This window comes from Pseudophryne corroboree, chromosome 8, assembly GCF_028390025.1.
Source record: "Pseudophryne corroboree isolate aPseCor3 chromosome 8, aPseCor3.hap2, whole genome shotgun sequence".
NCBI lineage: Eukaryota > Metazoa > Chordata > Amphibia > Anura > Myobatrachidae > Pseudophryne > Pseudophryne corroboree.
In genome coordinates, this window is record NC_086451.1 from 256,448,340 (window position 1) to 256,470,347 (window position 22,008).

At 44.0% G+C, this 22,008-nt stretch overlaps 1 protein-coding gene across 1 annotated transcript in view; it reads right to left on the reverse strand.

The window, feature by feature from the left end:
* SLC16A2 (solute carrier family 16 member 2) overlaps positions 1 to 22,008 on the reverse strand; it is a 323,490-nt gene that overhangs the window by 125,176 nt on the left and 176,306 nt on the right. The window lies entirely within an intron of this gene.

Here is a 22,008-nt window from a genome sequence, read left to right on the forward strand (position 1 = left end):
AAAAACATCAGTAGGCAAGTGGTTTGTGTATCTGTGGCACAATTTTGGATACTTTACAGTGTAACAGGGCTGAAGGGAAGGTTGGTTTTATTTACAGTAGAAGTTATGGCAACAACGGCAATAACCAAGCTGCACAGCACTGAAATGACTGGTATACTGCTTTATAGAGAAAATGGTTCCCCATGTAGAAACATGGGCTATTAATCGCTACTGATAACATGGTCAATTAAAACAGCAAACCAAAGAAAATAAAAGGCGTATAGCTAAATGTTTTATTGCGTTGACAGGGCATGATAAATAGGCCCTAAATTGTTTGTAAATGTACTAACTGATCTATGCACATACTAACTATATTGTCTTGTAGTCAGCTACAACACATTCACAAGCCAATAGTTTAGATTGGGAAGGTTACATTACCTTGCTGGCAAGTCTCCCAATATTCCAGAAAATACAAGTGTGACACACAGACACAGGGTCCTAATCAGGGAAGTGCAAGCGACGCTATCACACACAGTGTCGGACTGGAGCATGAAGGGCCCACCGAGGGAATGCGGTGGTAGGGGCCCATGATTAGAGGTGTGGGCAGCCTACAAAGGGGGTGTGGCCAGCCACCACAGAGGTTTGGCTAACCATTAGCTAGAACCTGGTCTGGACTCCTTGATAATTTATACAGTAATTATTAATGCTAGTGCATGCATGATAATGTGCCAGATTAATTACAGCAATGTACTGTAGAGAATACATCATAATCCTGTGCAGTATAAGGTAACATATGTATAATATATAAGTCTAGAACCTAATCCCTAGGGGAGGAGGGACCCCCAGGCAGTGGGGCCTACCGGTGATTTTCCCTGTACCCCTGTGGGCCAGTCCAAGCCTGATCACACAGGGTGCAAGGTTGGGATTCAGCATCATCATTACCCTGTTGGTAGTTTGATTTGGCATGCATGGTGCTCAGCTCTGAAAGGCACCCTGTAGCCAGAGGTCACTCAGCTTCCTGGTGCCACCCCTTCTGTAATGTCATATTGCCCTATGGGTGGTGGGCTAAATGTCCAGCCCAGGGAGCATTAGTGCACTGCACAGACACACAACAGAAGCCAATTTCTTGCAGAGCACATCTTTCTGATAAATACCTCAGTGGCATTTCATCCCAGACAGTGCAGTAGCTTTTCTGGGATAAACAAGGAGGTTGACCCATGCAAGGCATTATTGTTAGATTCATGATGACATGGCTCTATGGCTCTAATAGCAACTGTTACTGTATAGTAACAAATAGATACAGTTTTTCCTAGCTCTATTAGTAATAAAAATAGAGGAGACCTTTCATGGCTCATATGACTCAAAGGTCTCATTGGTTAATAAAAATCAAAAAAATTAAAAACTTCCTAGAAAATAAATAAATGAAAAGAACATTCCGGTTTTGGGCTTTTTGAAGGTGCCGACACAGGCACACACACAGCGATATGTGTGTCCTCTAGCGACGGGGCCTGAAGGGGTGCCGACATCTGCAAGTGCACACACACTTGCAGATGACAGCAACGACTAGCGATGGCGGAGGGGAGCGGGACCATACCGCATTTGGCAGCATGGCATCGTTCGCCACCTCCTCAAGTGAAGAGATCTGAGCAGGTGACGAACAGACCGCGGGTGCGTGCATCGCCGTCGTTATCGTCCATACACATGGCACTTTTAAACAATGTGTAATTTCGATTTGTTTAAAATATCGTGCTGCCTGCAGGCACCTTAACTCTCTATACCATATGAGGTACAAGAACTATCTTTCTGAATAATTTTTTGGACTTGATAGTAAAAATGGGAAAACTATAGAAAATTTTTTTTTTGTATGTTATTCATCTATCTAGTGAAGTAAAAATATATTTCACAGTTGCCACAAGAGACTGTCTCCTGAAGAAAAAAAATCTAAATAAAAAAGTAATTGCTCTCAAAACAAAGAAATTGCTGAAAATAGGGCTGACCATAGAGTAGTAAACTAATACTGGTCCTTAAGAGGTTAAAGAGAATAAGAAAATCATAATATTTCCACAGCAATTATAAGCAGCTAAACTAGTCAACTGTGCTAGATGTTCTGTGGTGAAAAGTAGTAAGAATTGGTCTAGGTTTTAAAACTCAATGAAAAATACCTTTTATGTAGACAGACAGAGACAGACAAACAGACAGACAGACAGACAGACAGACAGACAGACAGACAGACACGTGATTTAGTTGGACATTTCAGTTGGAAAACTGTGCTCAACTCTAAGGGGCCTGATAATGCTGTTTCCGAATGTTTAAGGGCAGAATTAAATTTCTGGGATCTAGCAGATGGCGTTCCCCCATTAACTACAACGGAGCTGCCCTACCGGACAGGGTTCTTGCGATCCCTCTCTGGTGTGTTGTCAGAGATCCTGCCCTGTATGGCAGTCTTTTCTGCATTGTCCATGCGCAGCTGGAAAGTCTTGCAGTAGTTGCATATGCAATAAGTTTACTCCTTATTGACTGCTGGGTCGGGCTCTTATTGTAGCCTGTTATCTGGCAATTTAAATTACCGGTAATACGTTTAAGCAGAAAAATAATCTTTATTGCTGCGATAAGGATTCAGAATATTCGGACACACAGCGCACATTATAATAAATGTTCCCTAACTGAGGACCTAGATTTTTAATCATTTTATCATATTAAGTATAGGTCATTAATAATTCACTAATAAAATGTTTTGTTATTTTTTTTGTGAGGGAAGAGGGATTTTGTAGTCTTTAAAGGCACTGGTCCACTGTGTTATCATAAGTGTCTTTCACAGCAGTCAGTTTTCACTTAATTATTTCTTTGGCTCCATATACTTAATTAACCAGGCTCATGCTACCAAGAATAAAGGGAAGGCTATTTAATTAGTGATGACGCAGCAACCTAGTTGATTGTCAAGCAGTGCAAAGCAACAAGCCATTGCATTTTTATAAAGATAAAATAATGACCATAAGGTCACTGTAACATTTATAACAATATAATACAAACACTCTATACAATGTGATTATACCTTTCTTAAGCTATGTTTAAATATACATACACATTATGCAGTTTCAATAACAGTTTCCCTTTAAAAATGCATTACCACAAAAACTGGGTATTGTGTAATGTATACTACTATCAATTAAACTGAGCATATGTAGTGTGCTGTATCTCTCCAGCTGCTGGTGAACTATAGTTCACCTCCAGCATGCCATTCACATGGAGGGATAAGACAACAATGCACTGTATTTAAAAAGCCATGAAAGCTACTAAACCATTTAATGGGCAGAGAAATTACAGGGATTGAGAGAATGTTTTGAATTTATTTTGAATATTTAAAACAGTGCATCAAATTAGTGGCATACTTCCCTGTGTGAAGATCCCAAACTACGGCTTGTTTATACCATGTGAGTTATGTTACTTTGGCCATTAAACTATATGATGATGATGATGATGATGATAATAATAATCTGGACTTGAAAAATAGGATTTTGGTACTTACCAGGTAAATCCTTTTCTTTGAATCCATAGGGGGCACTGGAGTACTCTTGGGATATGGACGGCTTCCATAGGAACAAGGCACTGAATAGTTACATTTAGAACTCTCCTCCCCTCCATATCCCAGAGTACCTCAGTGTTTTTTACTGAGCCGAACAGGAGCTAAAGAGAGGTTGACAATGGAGAATTACATATAACATAACGGACAACAATAAAGTTGACACATAACGTGACTGACAACTAAACAGTTGGCACTATAACCGCTAGAACTTGAAACTTTGAACCAGTCGGTGAGAATGTGTTACCATAAGATCCTCTGAACTTACCACAAACCAGGTAAAACTGCTCTGGGTGGGCGTCCAGTGCCCCCTATGGATTCAAAGAAAAGGATTTACCTGGTAAGTACCAAAATCCTATTTTCATCCACTAGGGGTCACTGGAGTACTCTTGGGATGAACCAAAGTTTCCCCCGTGGGCGGGAGAGCTGTTTGGCACCTGTAACACTAGGCGGCCAAAGCTAGATGCTGATGCCGCAAACGTATCAAACTTATAAAAGCGCACAAACGTGTGCACTGATGACCATGTAGCCGCACGGCAAAGCTGCGTCATAGAAGCCCCACGACCAGCTGCCCACGAAGTTCCCACAGAACATGTGGAATGAGCTGTTACTGATGTAGGCGGCTGTAACCTAGCATGAAGGTAAGCCTGACGAATGGTCAGTTTAATCCATCTGGATAAAGTCTGCTTAGAAGCTGGCCAACCCATCTTGGCAGCATCATAGAGAACAAACAACGTATCCGTCTTCCGAACTGTAGACGTTAGGGATACATAAACGCGTAATGCGCGTACCACATCCAAGGTTCCAGAATTTCCTGTCAACACAGAAACTACTATTGGTTGATTGATGTGAAATGATGACACTACCTTTGGTAAGAAAGTGGAATTTGTCCGAAGTTACGCTCTGTCATCATGAAACACCAAATACGGTGGCTTGCATAAGGCACCCAAATCTGAAACACGCCTTGCCGAAGCTAAGGCTAGTAGAAAAATTGTTTTCCAAGTGAGAAACTTTATATCCACTTGTTGTAAGGGTTCAAAATATGAAGACTGTAAGAAATCTAAAACCAGATTCAAGTCCCATGGCGCTGTAGGTGGAATGAATGGAGGCTGTACTCTGAGGACTCCTTGCAGAAAAGTGTGTCCCGACGGCAATAGAGCCAATCGTCTTTGAAAGTAAATTGACAACGCAGATATCTGCACCTTTAGTGTAGATAAACGCAGTCCTCCATCTAACCCTGTCTGTAGAAATAACAAAAGACGGGATAACTTGAAAGATGAAGTCGGAAACTTCCAATCTTCACACCAAGCTATATAGACATGCCAAATTCTGTAATAATGAGCTGCCGTAACCGGCTTCCTAGCTCGTAACATGGTTGGTATAACCGATTCTGGAATGCCCTCTCTTCTTAAGAGGGCGGTCTCAACAGCCACCCCGTCAAACGCAGCCACGCCAAATCGGGGTAAAGGAACGGACCCTGTTGTAACAGGTCCGTACGTAGTGGGAGCGGCCAAGGATCGTCTGCGAGTAGTCCACGGAGATCCGAGAACCAAGCTATCCGAGGCCAATGAGGCACCACTAGTATTACTGTGACGGACTCTCTTTTGATCCGTTTTAGCAACAGAGGGAGCAGCGGAAATGGTGGAAACAGATACACGAGGCTGTACGGCCACGCGATGGTGAGAGCATCCACCGCCACTGCCTTTGGATCTCGCGTTCTGGACACATACTGGGCGTTTGGTGATTGTGGCGAGATGCCATCAGGTCCACTTGAGGGTAACCCCACCTCTGGACCAACATGTGAAACACTTCTGGATTTAATGCCCATTCTCCTGGATGAAAATCCAGACGTCTGAGATAATCCGCCTCCCAGTTGTCCACTCCCGGAATGAACACTGCCGACAATATCACTTGATGATGCTCGGCCCAATTGAGGATTCGAGCTACTTCCCGCATTGCCATGCGGCTTCTCATTCCTCCTTGTTTGTTGATGTATGCGACCGCCGTCGCATTGTCTGACTGCACCTGAACAGTCTGAGACCGAAGCATGTGCACTGCTTGTCGTAGCGCATTGTAAATTGCCCGGAGTTCCAGGACATTTATAGACCGCAATCTTTCGTGATCCGCCCAGAGACCCTGGAGCTGACAATTTTGAACTACAGCTCCCCAACCTCTGAGACTCGCATTCCGTCGTTAGAATGATCCAATTCCAGGCGCGAACCGTTTCCCTGCGGTTAGATTGTGTACTTTGAGCCACCAGAGTAGAGACACTCTGGCCCGTGGCGACAACCTTACCCTGTGGTGAATCTGTAGATGCGAGCCCGACCACTGTGCGAGCACATCCAGTTGAAAAGGACGTGAGTGAAATCTCCCGAACTGAAGCGCTTCGAAAGCCGCCACCATTGTGCCTAAGAGGCGAATGCACAAATGTACCGAGACTGTGCGTGGCTTGAGCACTAAATGTACCAGATGACGAATGACCTGTACTTTCTGTTCTGGTAGGTAAATTCTTTGATTTATCGTATCGGGAATCATACCTAGGAATTGAAGTCGTTGAGACGGAATCAGATGCGATTTCTTGAAGTTGACAATCCAACCGTGCTGAACCAGTACATTGTACGTTAGCAACGCATGTTGGAGGAGCATCTGGTGAGACGGAGCCTTGATGAGCAAATCGTCCAAGTACGGAACTATTATCACTCCCAGGAATCTGAGATGAGCTATCATCACAGACATCACCTTGGTGGATACCCGAGGCGCTGACGAGAGGCCAAACCGTAGAGCCTGAAACTGAAAATGGTTCTGCCGTATTGCAAACCGCAAGAACCTCTGATGAGGTGGCCAAATCGGAATGTGTAAGTACGCATCCTTGAGATCCAGTGCAATCATGAATTCCTGTGGCTCTAAACCTGCAATTACTAACTGCAGAGATTCCATCTTGAATCTGTAGTAAGTGACGTACTGATTGAGACCCTTTAAGTTCAATATTGGCCTGACCGAGCCATCCGGCTTTGGTACCACAAACAGACTGGAATAATAACCCTGACCTTGTTGGTGTACAGGGACCGGAATCAAAACTGCTGCATCCAGCAGAGACTGAATGGCAATTTGCAGAACCGCCCTCTTGTCGTCCGACACAGGCAGTCCTGTCTTGAAAAACCGCAGTGGCGGGAGACATTCGAACTCTAATTTGTAACCTTTTAACACTAAATTGCGGATCCACCCATCTGTGGACGTCTGGAGCCACGCCAACTGGAACGTCTGAAGGCGTGCTCCCACAATTGGAGATCCGAGATGGGCTTGGAGCCCGTCATGCCACTGGCTTGTCAGTGACCTTAGCGTCCTGACGACTGGTGTTGGTTTGTTGGAAACCACGTCCTCGACCTCGTCTACCAGGCGTGGCTGTTCCTCTGCCACGCCCGCGAAAGGACTGAGGTCTAAAGGATTTGAACGCAGGTCCAGAGTATCTCCGTCTAGGTACTGTTGGAGGCAATGGTAAGAAAACAGACTTTCCTCCCGTGGCCTCAGAAATCCATTTGTCCAATTCAGGACCAAACAACTTCTCGCCACCGTAAGGTAACGCCTCTATACCTTTTTTGACCTCCGCTTGCCAAGACCGCAGCCAGAGTGCTCGTCGTGCTGTAACTAGCGAGGATGAAAGGCGAGAAGTGAGCTGACAGACGTCAGTAGAAGCTGTACATAGATAATCAGCAGCTTCCCAGATTTGATCAGCGAGAAGTAGAAGGTGATCGTCACTTAAGGCAGACTTGAGTTCTGTTATCCATACCATTAACGCCTTAGTTACCCAAATGCCAACCAACCCAGGTCTAAGCAACACTCCTGCTGCTGTATACATGGACTTTAGCATAGCTTCTATTTTACGGTCCAAAGGGTCTTTAAGCGTAGTAGCAGTTGGTACTGGTATGGTTAATTTCTTTGTAAGTTTAGACACAGACGAATCCACCAATGGCGGATTCTCCCATGTAGCTGTCACAGACTCTGGAAACGGGTAACTAGACTTAAATCTGCGAGGTATAGAAAACCGTTTATCCAGATTCTTTCGTGTTTCTAGTAACATCTTAATAAGAGATTCCGAAACAGGAAAACACATTGGAGTTCTCTGTCGTTTAGTAAAGACGACCTCATCATTTGTCAGAGGCTCCTCAGTTTCTGTAAACTTCAGAGACTGACGCACCGCTCTGATGAGATTATCAATGCCCGGGCTGTCAAAATCGTCACTATCTGACTGCTGGTCTACTTCGTCCTCCTCACCGTCATCTTGCGCAAAGAGGTCTGGCATAGAATCGTCAGAATGCAACATAGCAGAAACTGGTAAATCATAAGACAAATGAAATTTCTCCCTTTACCCAAAGTGGACTTGGACTTTTGGCAAGGCTGAGACCCCTCCGGTAGTTCTAGCGGTCTCACCCTAGACTCAGATCTTGCCGCTTCCCGCTCTTGTCGAGCGGCGGCCAATTCTGACAGCCATAACCTGTGTTAGCATAGCCCATGGAGGGTCCGGGGATGAAACCGGCTTTGTAACCGGAGTCAAATTTGTATTCGTATCTGAATCCACAAAACATACTGTACATGTGGTAGATCCATCCGGTAACACATTCTTACAGACATGGCAGTGAAACTGCTTTTTTGTTTTTGCTGGTGCCTTACTCATTATGTAGACAGACAACACAAAATACAAAGACAGACAACTTGTACGACTCAGTAAAATTGTACTAAGGTGTCTCTCTCTATATATATATATATATATATATATATATATATATCTATCTGGCCAAGTGCAGTGCCCGCCAGTCTATATGAAATCTGATCCCAAATTCCCACTAACACCCCTGCGCCTTCTGTGGAGTAGAGATGTAGTACAGGAGCGTCTGGAATCACAACAGGAAGAAACAGGAAGCATGGTAAAAATGGCCCCCCCATGTTTACAGTATAAAACAAAGTGCAGATTATAACTTCCCAAATAGATATAATCAGTGAATCCTGTTAAAAAAGGCTTAATAGCCTCTCTATCTAATAACCCATGCAGCGTTCTGCTCCTGCTATGGGCACACTCTCCCCCCTTGTGTGTGCTTCCCCCGACCCCCCCCCCCGTACTCCGTGTACCGCTATCTATTACACGGAGCCGGGGATTACCTGCGGGGAGCTGAGGTAGAGGGAGCCGGGGAGCGGTAGCGGGAGCCGGGGAGCGCACTGCATAGAGCCGTGGAGCGGCGGCTATGCATGGTGAATGCGGCCGGCGCGGCTCTGTGAGCTGCGGGAGGCAGCACAGCGGCGGTGACCAGGTAGCGGCAGCGGGCCATCACATAGCGGCGGTGTTCCTGGAAGCGGCGATGGGCGGCTACAAACAACAGTGTCCCCACACAGCGGGGCGTCAGCGTGAGCTGACCGCCCCGTCCCCAACATACCTGAACGCCTTGTAGTGAGGGCTATGACGGGGCTTCTTCTGCAAGCTCCGTCCAGCTTCTCCTGCAGGTAGTCCTGCACGTGGTTGTGAGGGAGCTCTTTTAGAGACGCCCGACACGCCAGTAGCTGCTTGTAAGCAGCTTCCACTATCCCGGACCCACGCCTATTGGAAGGGGCGAAGGGATGTGGAAAATGTTGTAAAAAAATTAAAAATAAAAATATTCAAAAAGTAGTGTGGATATTCCACACAAGCCTTGTTGCTACTATGAGCACAGAAAAAACACTGAGGTACTCTGAGATATGGAGGGGAGGAGAGTTCTAAATTTAACTATTCAGTGCCTTGTTCCTATGGAAGCCGTCCATATCCCAAGAGTACTCCAGTGACTCCTAGTGGATGAAAAAGAAATTATAATACATCTTTGTTTTTGCTAATTTTCTATATCTCCATTTAAATGCTAAAAATGTGTCAGAGTAATATGCTAACCCAACACGGTGAAAATCTTAAAAAAAACAAAAAACCCTGCTACAATAAAATAATAAACCCCTTTTTTCTTTGACACACGATGGGGAGAATATTTTCTGTACTGTTTTACTCATTGGAGGCCCATAGCAGACCTTTAGACGGGTTTAGCGAATGTCCGAACAACCATTTTTGTTTGTTTTCCAGTATTCGGGAGCAAATGGTCTATTTCCTTTTCGTCCTGTACATAGCCAGATTTTCACTCCAAAAAGCCAACTAGTTGGCTGGTTGGACATATGGGGGCAGATGTATTAAGCCTGGAGAAGTGATAAAGCAGTGATAAGTGCAAGGTGATAACGCACCAGCCAATCAGGTCCAATATGTAAATTGACAGGAGCTGATTGTCTGGTGCGTTACCACCTTCAACTTCTCTCTGCTTTATCACTTCTCCAGGCTTAATATATCTGACCCATTATCTTAAGGTGTGCTGAAGGGGACACATCGTTTGATAAAGGGGACTCCCCTTTCACAAACGAGGGTGCAGACGTGTGTTCAGGCCAGAGTGAACTACAGTACAGCACTATGTGCCCTCCCATCTATGGGGAACTTTTTTTCATAGTGCTGAGTCATAGTGGCAGATTCTGTTACACTTACGCATTTACCATGTATGTAAAGCTCCAGGTTTCAAGTCTGGAGCTATTAAATTTCTAGTCAACTTCCCCCAAGGGAATCCACAGAATCAAGCATTAAGTGCAGGAATCGATGGGTTACCCGGCGTGTAAGGTCCTAGAGCAGGGGTGGGGAACCTCAGGCTCGGGGGCCGTATAAGGCCCGCAAAGCCACTTGATCCGGCCCTCCCAGGCTCACCTAACCAAGGGAGATGCCGGGCGCCTGCTGAGATTTTGTTACTAGCGGGCGCCCGGCTTCTTCCCCTCAGCAGCAGCCGGAGGCAGGAGCTCACTCCTGAGCTCCGGCTTCCGGCTCTGGCAATGTGCGTGTGTGCCTGTGCGGTGCTATGGGAGAGATGTCATGACGTCTCTCCCATAGTTCTGAGGAGCGGGCAGCCAGGCAGGTGTGTGTGTAAGCGGCGCTACTAGGGGTCATATCTAATGGAGGCAGGCTAATTTTTAAGTTGATAATTTTTGTATGGCCCCCGAAGGATTTTATAAATATTCAAATGGCCCTTGGTAGAAAAAAGGTTCCCCGCCCCTGTCCTAGAGGGTGCATATTTCCGTGCAGCTCATGAGGCAGCCAGGAAAATCCACACTAAGTGCACCTCTGGGGCATAATGTGCGGTGTAGTGGCTCTTCATTGAATCGTTAAGAGCTTATTAAATCTGCCCCATATTATATTATCTGCTGATCACACAATAGCTGTTTAATGGGCCACAACATTTGAAAGATGATTTACAGGTGCACTTATAGTGCTCTCCCACATATGTTTTCTGCAGAGCAGAGTACAGGACCATTTGGTAATCACCAAACAATGGGGGCAGATGTATTAAGCCTGGAGAAGGGATAAAGAAGTGATAAAGCAGTGATAAGTGCAAGGTGATAACGCACCAGCTAGTCAGCTCCTGTCATTTTTCAAATCCGTAACGATTGGTTGGTGCATTATCACCTTGCGCTTATCACTGGTTTATCACTACTTTATCCATATTCCAGGTTAATACATCTGCCACAATAGTTGCTGAGAGGCCCCATAATTTCAGAGGAGGCACTCCACTCTTCTGAATGTACTGTAGGTGCCACAAGGTGTACAAGCACAATTATGTTTTGTTTAGTGCAGGGTGATATTGTCTCTACAATAGCTTCAATGGGGACAAATCATATAAAGGTGGATCATCCTTTTTAAAATGTGGTTGACTCTGTATTTATGGAAGTTATGTTTGGGGACACTTTCCCCATCCTGTAGTGGGTAATGTATGGTGATGCTTTTATGGCAGCACCTTGTTTAAAAGAGAAAATTCCCACTTTTAAACAAAGGGTCTTCCAGTTCTCCAGCTGCCAGGCTCGGGGAGAAATGGATACAAGTTTCCCCAGCATGGAGGGCAAGTGGGACTCATCTTCCACAGCTTTAATGGATATGTGGAAGACAAGCACAACTCATTCTCCACAGTAAAGGTGTTAAGATTGTGGTGGTACATGTACTGCCACAATCCTCTTATCACTATTACTTTCTATTACAGGTTGAGTATCTCTTATCCAAAATTCAAAATCCCACATTTTCGGTTCCCCTACTGAGATAATGACACATATACATATATATTATATATCTATATATACACATAATATATAATATATGTCATTATCTCAGTAGGGGACACAAAAATGTGGGATTTTGGATAAGGGATACTCAACCTGTACTACTGTATAAAAACAAAAGTTTAATATTCATTTTTTAAGCATATTTTAATATTTATTACATGTTTTGCATAAAATGGAATTAGATGCCCAAGTCCACTGTGCAGGAGACTCATCAAATCAGTAGGCAAATTTGAGACTATACATGTCATAAATCAAATAAATACTGTAGCTCCATCTCAGCCTACACATGCAGACAGTGCAGAGAGCAATCTGGTGTCTAGTATACAAAGCAACACCCTGACTGGTAGATAGCATATACCAGGTCCAACCCGGTTCTCCAAAAATAAGTCTCAAGCCATGTCACTGCAGCTTGAAATCCATTCACACTGCAGGCTGGACCTAGGTTATTGCAGCAAGCTGCAGCGCTGCCAGCGCTTGTAGATGAAACGATTCTCCAAACAGTGTGAACAGGACCCAGTTACCCATTCACACTGCTCCGTAACCCGGGTTGTCTGGTGTACAACCCAGGTCGCTGCCCAGGGTGTACTCTCGGGTCACTCGACCTAGGTTTTTTTCCCGGGAACCCTTCACACTGAGCTGTGACCCAGGTTAACCTGGCAATAACCCATGTTGTAGCAGCGGTATTACATAGTAGTCTTCCATCAGGATTCTTAATGTACAAAACTAATATGCATGCACACCATATTGGCAGTTTATGATCAGAATTACCTTCTCATAACATTTTAGAACCTGCGTAATTTTTGAGATTATTAGGTATTTACATTGTTACAATTGTATATGTTTCAGTTAGCTTCCCATATTAGACAGTTATTTAGTGTATCTGAAATAAGAGAAACCTGCAGATCTGCTAGAGAAAACAGCTGTAGGTAATCCTTCTTCCCTGATTATGGGTATCTGCTATGATTACAAGGGTATGGAATAGTGGGAACTATAGTGGACTCATCTTTTCTATGGTATTTATGCCTGACTGTTTTGATACTTAAACATGATCTATTAATGTAGATTAACAATGGAATGTATGTGTTCTCTCTGGCACTCAGAAATAGACCCCCATCCTAGTGACCAGTATTCAAATCAAATTCCTTTCTGATGGACAGTGTACAAACAGTGCCCTTTCTTGTAGCCAAAGCTAAACCATAGCTGAAGGCAAGTATAAAAAAAACTGAGTCTTATCTTTGTCAAGTATGACATACTACATTTAGTGACAAGACTAATATGTTGAGCTATAGGTGCCAAAAATACACAGTTAATCTATGCATGGTGCCAAGGATACCAGTAACATTCTGAGCCAGATCTGTTGTCAGGAATGCAGGCTGAGCCATATCTAGTGCAAAGAATAATATGGTGAGCCATATTTGGAGCAACCCCACTAAAACCAGCTGCCTGTGAATGCCCTTACCCCTAACAAAGGATGGCACTATTACTCTGATTATACTGAGCTTCTTCCTTTTGTGAAATCTTAGCTGGAAAGAAACTGAACCCTATCCTACAGTTATAGGTTACTAATGGTTTGGACACCTGTTTTTGGAGTAGACTGCCATGGATTTTTGGAGTAGACTGCCATGGGTACACCTCCAAACAGTCCTGGCAGTAAGAATAAAAGACAGGTGATGTTTGTAAGATGTGAAGAATAGACACTCTCAGAGCTGCCTCACCCAGCACCCATGGCAGTCTACATTGAAACCCCCCTGAACTTTTATATAGTGGCCCTGACATTCAGTCTATTACCTGATATACTGCCAACTGTCTGGTCCTGATTTGAGAGAATCTTCCTACAGTCCCAACTGTAGTGTCTTTTATTCTTACTGCCAGGACTGTTTGGAGGTGTCTTGCTCTGTGTGTTGTGTGTCCTTCTGCCATTCCCCTGTTAGCAAGAGTAGGTGCTGGGTGGAATTTCTGGGATCAGTGGCAATAACCCCTTTTCTTTTTTTCCTATTAGTCCAACTGCCCTCCTGTGGATTATTTTTTAAGAAGAAGAGCGTGGGGATGGCTGGACAACCTCACAAGAGTCAGATCAAACAATAGGCAGACCAATTTCCAAAACAAAACAGTGACTAGCAGAGCTCCCTTTGAGATACAGCCCAAAGCCACGAGACTCCTGGTTGGATTATGACACTTGGTAGGTCTAGGGTTATTTTGTCACACTGTTGGCTGTTGCCAAAAAGAAGATTGCTTTTTTTGGAGCACTCTTATCTTATTAATAAGATTTCCAGAAAAATTGTTAATATTAAAAAGGAACTTTTATTCCATACCTATAAAAAGGATGGGGTAATGAAATAAATAAATTCTGTGACTCTAATAGAATTCAGATGTCGGTCGCCACCAATAATGTCAATAAAACACATATCATGGACAGATCTGTCTCTGGTGAATTATTTTTGTTGTTATTATGACTATTCAACAATTAAATAGGTCTGTTAGACCCTATGGGTCATGAAAATTATTAACATCTGTGTTGGTTATTCATCTAATGTTATTCATCTAATTGTGTGAACACAAGTATGCTACAATGTATTAGCACATGATGAAATCCTGTGTGGAAGGAACATAGTTATTTAGATGTTTATGAAAATAATATTTTGCAGATTAACTGTAGCGATCCCTAAAAAATATGGGGAATTAGTCCATCACTAGATGAATAACCAATACAAATGTTAATCATTTTCATGACCCATAGGGTCTAATAGACATATTTCATTGCTGAATAGTCATAATTACAACAAAAATGATTCACCACAGAGACAGATCTGTCCATGATATATGTGTTTTATTGACATTATTGGGGGTGACCGACATCTGAATTCTATTAGAGTCACAGAATTTATTTATTTCATTACCCCGTACTTTTTATAGGTATGGAATAAAAGTTACTTTTTAATATTAATATTTTTTCTGGAAATATTATTAATACATAAGATAAAAGAGTGCCTCAAAAAAAGTAATCATCTTTTTGGCAACAACCAACAGTGTGACAAAATGAAGTGATTTCATGATGCAGCGAGCACCTCCAGCACTAGTAAATACCATTTGAAGGGTTTTTTCTTAATGGCTGGTTAATATAAATGCTTGTTAATAAATTTGTGGAATACTTAAATATATGGCTTGGTCAGGATAACAATACTATTATTGTATAGGTCTAGGGCAGAGGTTCTTCAAACTCGGTCCTCGGGGGCACACACAGTGCATGTTTTGCAGGTCTCCTCACAGAATCGCAAGTGAAATAATTAGCTCCACCTGTGGACCTTTTAAAATGTGTCAGTGAGTAATTAATACACCTGTGCACCTGCTGGGTTACCTGCAAAACATGCACTGTGTGTGCCCCCGAGGACCGAGTTTGAGAACCTCTGGTCTAGGGCATAGGTTCTCAAACTCGGTCCTCAGGACTCCACACAGTGCATGTTTTGCAGGTAACTCAGCAGGTGCACAGGTATATTCATTACTCACTGAGCCATTTTAAAAGATACACAGGTGGAGCTAATTATTTCACTTGTGATTCTGTGAGGAGACCTGCAAAACATGCACTGTGTGGGGTCCTGAGGACAGAGTTTGAGAACCTGTGGTCTAGGATTATAGTGTATCTGTGTTTATCCTAACTGCACCAAACTAGTTGCTCAGCAACAAAATGTCCATAGAAATGTATTTCCAAAGTTGTTAAGTGTGATAGGTCTGGTTTTTAGGGTAGATTAAAAAATGTAATCTGCAACGGCACCTCTAAAGAGCTCCACAGAACAGGATTCTATGACTTCATTATACATTCTTTATTGTTATTCATTGGTGAAAATTGCAAGATTTAATTTTATAAACACAAATACAGAAATACTATCACAAATTTACAGAAATCTTGACTTCTGTGTACTGGAAAAGGTAAGCCTAGAGAAGTGATGGGCAACCTGACACTTCAAGCACCACATTTGCAAACCTTCCCATCCAAAGGGTCACACATTACCCTTATGGGCCCTACACACTTGCCGATGTGTGCGGTCGATATGAACAATCTCGTTCAGTAATGAATGAGAAATCGTTCATATCGCTCAGTACGCAGGCACCAACGATGAACAATGTTTGGCCCCGCCGTTGTTCATCGTAGGTGCCGGGTAGTTTATGCCTGCAAGCTAATATGGACAATATCGTCCATATTAGCATGCAGGGCTATGGAGCCGAGTGACATCAGGGAGTGAAGAAACTTCACTCCCCCCGTCAAACTCCCACCCCCACATCAGCCGTCTGGCCCCTCGGCGGCAAATCGTTAAATGTGTAGGGACTATTAAACTCCTTAAGAAGTTAAAACAATACATTTAATGAAACAAAAGGATTCATTCTATAAAAACATTTCAGCGCGCATTTTAAGGATGATAAATAAAGGTTACAAAAAGTGTATATTCTGACTGACCAAATTTTCAGATTTCAGGTTCATTATATATGACTCTTTGGGCCAAATATAATAGCGTGAGAGTTTCAGAAAGTGAGAGATTTGGTAAGGTTTTGTAGTTTTTTTGTGTTTTTTTTAAAGTGGCAATCATTTACACAGCAAGATCAACCTGGTTTTGCAGTGTAAATGATTGCCACTTTAAAAAAAAAAAAAAAGACGAAAAACCTTACCAAATCTCTCACTTTCTGAAACTCACACTCATTACACTTGGCCCTTTGTTGCTGATTGGCAATAATCAAGGGATCGCCATATCCCAGAGTATAGACCTACTTTTTAAAAGTCTGATTTCATTTTACCTGGATTATATTGTTTTCTATTTGTATATTGTCTGTTATATGTTTTGTACATTTTATACATAAAATTTTGATTTATTCCTTTCTATACCTATTATTACAATGACCAAACGGAGCACCCATGAGTCTGACATCTAACATTGTTATAGATCAAGCTGATACTATGTTTATTTCCTGCCAGTAGGCTGCCTTCTTGCACCATTTGTGTCATCTGTCTGTCTCCACCCCCCCCAGATTGGGAGCTCCTTAGAGCAGGACCCTCTTCCCTCCTGTTCTCACGACCCTCTTCTCTCACACTTCAATTACAGATCTCGCCTACGTAGCTCATGTCTATACCTGCACTGTTTATCTCTTCCATTGGCTGCCTGCTCCTAGTAGTATAACGACTACTCCTTTGCTCCCTTACATCTCAGCTGTAGTATGTACTGAGAATTGTGCTGCTAATTGTTACCTGTGCTCTCTTTTAGTTCTTCAGTTACTGCAATGTTAAGTTCTGTGCATCCTGTATTGTTCTAATGTGTGCCATGTGTACGGTATACATACGATTTACCAGCGGGCTGGATGCCGGCTGTCCATATCCTGACAGCGGTATCCAACCTGCCAGAATGCCGGTAACGGAGCAAGCGCAAAAGTCACCTTGCAAGCTCGCCGTGGACTCTGTCTCGCTGTGCTCGCCACAGGACCTATGGACACCCACTAGTGGGAATAGTCCTGTTTTGCTGGGATTCTAGCTGGCTGCATTGCCGGCTTCTGGGATTCTGGCATCTGTAATCTGACCGCCGGGATCCCGACAGACGGCAAATTGAATGGATCCCACATGTACAGCACTGAAAGCCACTTTTGGTGCCTTATAAAAAAAAAAAAAATCTAATAATAATAATGTTTACCTTTGTTATTAACTTTTGGGAATTCTCAATGTTTTTTTTAATTTGCCATCACATTGTTTGGTGTACTATTTGATATGCTTCAGAATCAATAAAAAAAAAAATTCAACAGTCATAATAAAATGAACTAAAATATACAGTAGTCACACCTGCACACCTGAAAGCCGGCATCTCAGATGTCGACCAGCAGTGGACAAAAGTAATACTTACAAATCAGTAATCAGCCAGGACCTATGAGCCGGTATTGGAAAATAGGGACGTTGGGAGTGTGGGGTAACCAATACCTAAGCTCACAGTGCTAAAAGCTAGAGTTGCCAGTGAAGCTAGGTGGCATACAGCTAATAATAAGAAATGGGTTCCATGAACCGTACAAAAGACAAGAGATCTGGTAGAGCAGAAAAAACTGGGTGCAGGTTAAGGCTTATTGTGCTGCCTGTAGCCAGGGCTGGCCCAAGCTTATTTTTTTGGGTAGGCAAAGATAAATTTTGGCGCCCCTTCATGGGATAAACTGTTTTAAGGTACAGCGCACGCTGAAGGATGCAAAAAGGGGTGTGGTCTCACAAGAAAGGGGTGTAGCCACACAATTGTACCTCTAGGGTACAGGAAGATAGTGGGTGACTGAGGCAGGGGTGACAGGGAGATAGTGGGTGGCTGAGGCAAGGGTGACAGGAAGACAGAGGGTGGCTGAGGCATGAGTGACAGGAAGATAGTGGGCGACCGAGGCAGGGGTGACAAAGATACAGTGGGTGACCGAGGCAGGGGCGACAGGGATATAGTGGGTGACTGAGGCAGGGGTGAAAGGGAGATGGTTGGTGACTGAGGCAGGGGTGACAGGGAGATGGTGGGTGACTGAGGCAGGGGTGACAGGGAGATGGTGGGTGACTGAGGCAGGGGTGACAGGGAGATGGTGGGCGACTGAGGCAGGGGTGACAGGGAGATGGTGGGCGACTGAGGCAGGGGTGACAGGGAGATGGTGGGTGACTGAGGCAGGGGTGACAGGGAGATGATGGGTGACTGAGGCAGGGGTGACAGGGAGATGGTGGGTGACTGAGGCAGGGGTGACAGGGAGATGGTGGGCGACTGAGGCAGGGGTGACAGGGAGATGGTGGGCGACTGAGGCAGGGGTGACAGGGAGATGGTGGGTGACTGAGGCAGGGGTGACAGGGAGATGATGGGTGACTGAGGCAGGGGTAAAAGGGAGATGGTGGGTGAATGATGCAGGGGTTTACGGAGATATTGGGTGACTGAGGCAGGGGTGACGGAGATATTGGGTGACTGAGCTGGGGGTGACAGGGAGATAGTGGATGACTGAGGCAGAGGTGAAAGGGAGATGGTGGGTGAATGAGGCAGGGGTGACGGAGATATTGGGTGACTGAGGCAGGGGTGACGTAGATATTGGGTGACTGAGCTGGGGGTGACAGGGAGATAGTGGATGACTGAGGCAGAGGTGAAAGGGAGATAGTGGGTGACTGAGGCAGGGTGACAGGGAGCTAGGGGTGACAGGGAGATAGTGGGTGACTGAGGAAGGGGTGACAGGGAGATGGTGGGTGACTGAGGCAGGGGTGACAGGGAGATAGTGAATGACTAAGGCAGGGGTGACAGGGAGATATTGGGTGACTGAGCTGGGGGTGACATGGAGATAGTGGATGACTGAGGCAGGGATGACAGGGAGATATTGGGTGACTGAGGCAGGGGTGAGTGTAGCCGATCACCAGAGAAACCAAACAGCTAATTATCTGAAATAAACTTGCATCATATGTACACATCCCTGTGAAGTGTCGTAGTCACATATTATGATGTTATTACATTAACAACTGAAGTCTGTCATTTTTACAGCAAGATATCTTTGAACACCTTACAAGATAAATATTACAAACAAAATTGTCAAAAAAGAAGGCAATCAATAGAGCAGTAACGCTTGGGTGGCGAACCACAGAACAGCCACACTTCTAAACTTGGTCTATTAACCTTTCCACTGCTGCTGGGGCTCATTACAACTCAATATGCATTATAGGTTTCATTCCCTCTATGAGGTATAAATTTGCACTACTAACACAAAATATAAAAGGGATGCGTTCAATTTACCTACAATCAAAATGCAGACGGTCAAAATACTAACAACCATTGACAGACAGTCAAAATACCGACAAGGTCAAAATCCCAACATTTAAATTACCAACATTTAAAATGTCGACGGGTCAAAAAGTCAACACGAGTTTTTCATGATTTTTTCATTGAAACCAACTTGTTCACACTTTACCATCGCAGTGGACCTGGAGGGGGAGTGTAATAGTGTGCCAAGCGCAGCAAGGCACCGTGCCCGAAGCATGGAGAGCACAGCAAGCCATGCGAGGGGACACAGAACACTTATACGGTGTCCATGTCGACATACATACCAAAAAAAAAAAAAACTTGTGTTGACTTTTTGACCTATCGACATTTTAAATGTTGGTATTTTGACATTGTCGGTATTTTGACCTTGTCCAGATTTTGACAGTCGGTTAATTGTTGTCGGTATTTCAACCGTCGGGATTTTGATTGTAAGTATTTCATACTAAACCCGATTTAAAAGAACTTTAAATAAAAACAAGTAAACCATTCATCTTAAAAAAAAAGTGAATACAAAGCATATTGCAATAACTTTCACACTATGTTCAAACTGAAGATTAAAAATCCCTGAAAAATGCATACACAGAACTGACATACTACAATTCTATACAACTATATTGTATTAAAGTGTTTTATAATAAACCCTGATAATGCACTTTATTTCTGTTCATTTATTATGCAAAATAAGATCTGTAAAGAAAAGCTGGAAAACACCAAGTTGAAGGCAATCTTTTCAGTGAAAAAAAAAAAAACCAAGCTGTGTGTTCATATATATATTTGTGTGGGGATCGTATCTCACCTGAATTACCCACATTCCTGCGGGATCAGAAGACTAAAGCAAGACCTGTGCAGTTTGCAGAAGCAGTGGAGATTTGAAACTCCGGGTTTTCTGGTTTGCACAGGCCCAGCTGTTTGTTCAGGACTTCTGTGTGTCTATATAATAGTGCAGTGTCTGCTGCAGCAAAAACACTGCATCTCGTGAACCTGCCTATCATCTGTAATAATTTTTGTGACCCTGTTAATATGGGTGTGGTATAGTATGCCGGTGGCCGGGCTCCCGGCGACCAGCATACCGGCGCCGGGATTCCGACCGCCAGCATACTGACAGCGTGGCGAGCGCAAATGAGCCCATTGCGGGCTCGCTGTGCTCGCCACGCTGCGGGCACGGTGGCGCGCTACGCACGCCACGCTATTTATTCTCCCTCCAGGGGGGGCGTGGACCCCCACGAGGGAGAAAATCTGTCGGTATGCCGGGATTCCGGCGCCGGTATTCTGTGCGCCGGGATCCCGACAGTCGGCAACCTTAAGGCCACCCGTTAATATATATTTATATTTGACATAGGGCTTCTCTCTTAAGCCCGTGGGGGGGTGCGGCCTGTATCCAGGTGTCACCCTCGGAGGGTGGGGGGTGGCATCAAAATGCCAACTTTCTCCACACTTACAGGAGCCAGGTGCTGCAGTGTGACATTCTCCTGCAGCTCTCAGCTTTTGTCATAGAGGTCCAGCTGACAGTGCGGGCACTGGTCTCCGGGGGCAGCCCAGCATCTTCGGGGGTACTGGGTTGCTCCCGGAGTGATGTCACTGGGATCCCCATGTGAGGCCATGCCCTCAATTTAGGTCACACCAACTTTTGGCAGTGAGCGTGCCTCCCAGCGCATGAGATGGCACAGAGTGTGCACCGGGTGTCACCTCTGTATTAGCCTCCTGGGCTGAACTGCTGACCGATTTGATGAATGGTAATGTGCACGCACGAACAAGTCTTGTGCATACATACTTACCAATCTGCTGCTCTATATGTCTGGAAGCAGAGTGATTTGAATATGCCCGCCCACTTGTGGCATCATATCCAATGGCTGGCTGCTGCAGGCGAACTATCGTGTGGTCAGCGGGTTGGCTAAATATAAAGCCAGATGTACTCGTATATCTGGATGATATATCAGCATCGGCTGTGCTTCAGGTCTGACCGGATACATTTTGTCTGAACGTCATCGTTCACAGACCTATCAGGTATACACACCTGCCGATCCACTAGTGCTATATAATTTGTCGATCAAACAAATATTTTGAAAAATGTGTACACAATCTAAATCTGTATGCAAATTTGCATTCCTCATCCAGTGCCACATGGTTTTGCTAAAGTGCAAAACTGAATCTTTTACTAGGATTTACTACAAATTCTAAATGAGGCCCCTAGATATACTGAGTGTTCATATCAAAAGTTTTTTGCTCAATATCTGGAAAGTGGTACATTTTTGCTTGAAAATTTAAATAAATGGCAAAATTCAATGAAAGAACTAAGAAAAGAAAGAAATCCGTTCACACGTTCTATGTGGATATTACGGTATGTGTGGGATTTCAACTCTCTAGAGGTTTTTTGTTCCTGTATTGTTATGAGCAATGTTATAACTGACAGGAAATTCTTTATTAAATGAAATGGCAAGAGAGAACAAAGAGTACTGAACAGAGCACAGAACATGTAGCAGCAAAGATGACTACAGGGAGACAGATTCAAAGATCAACCAG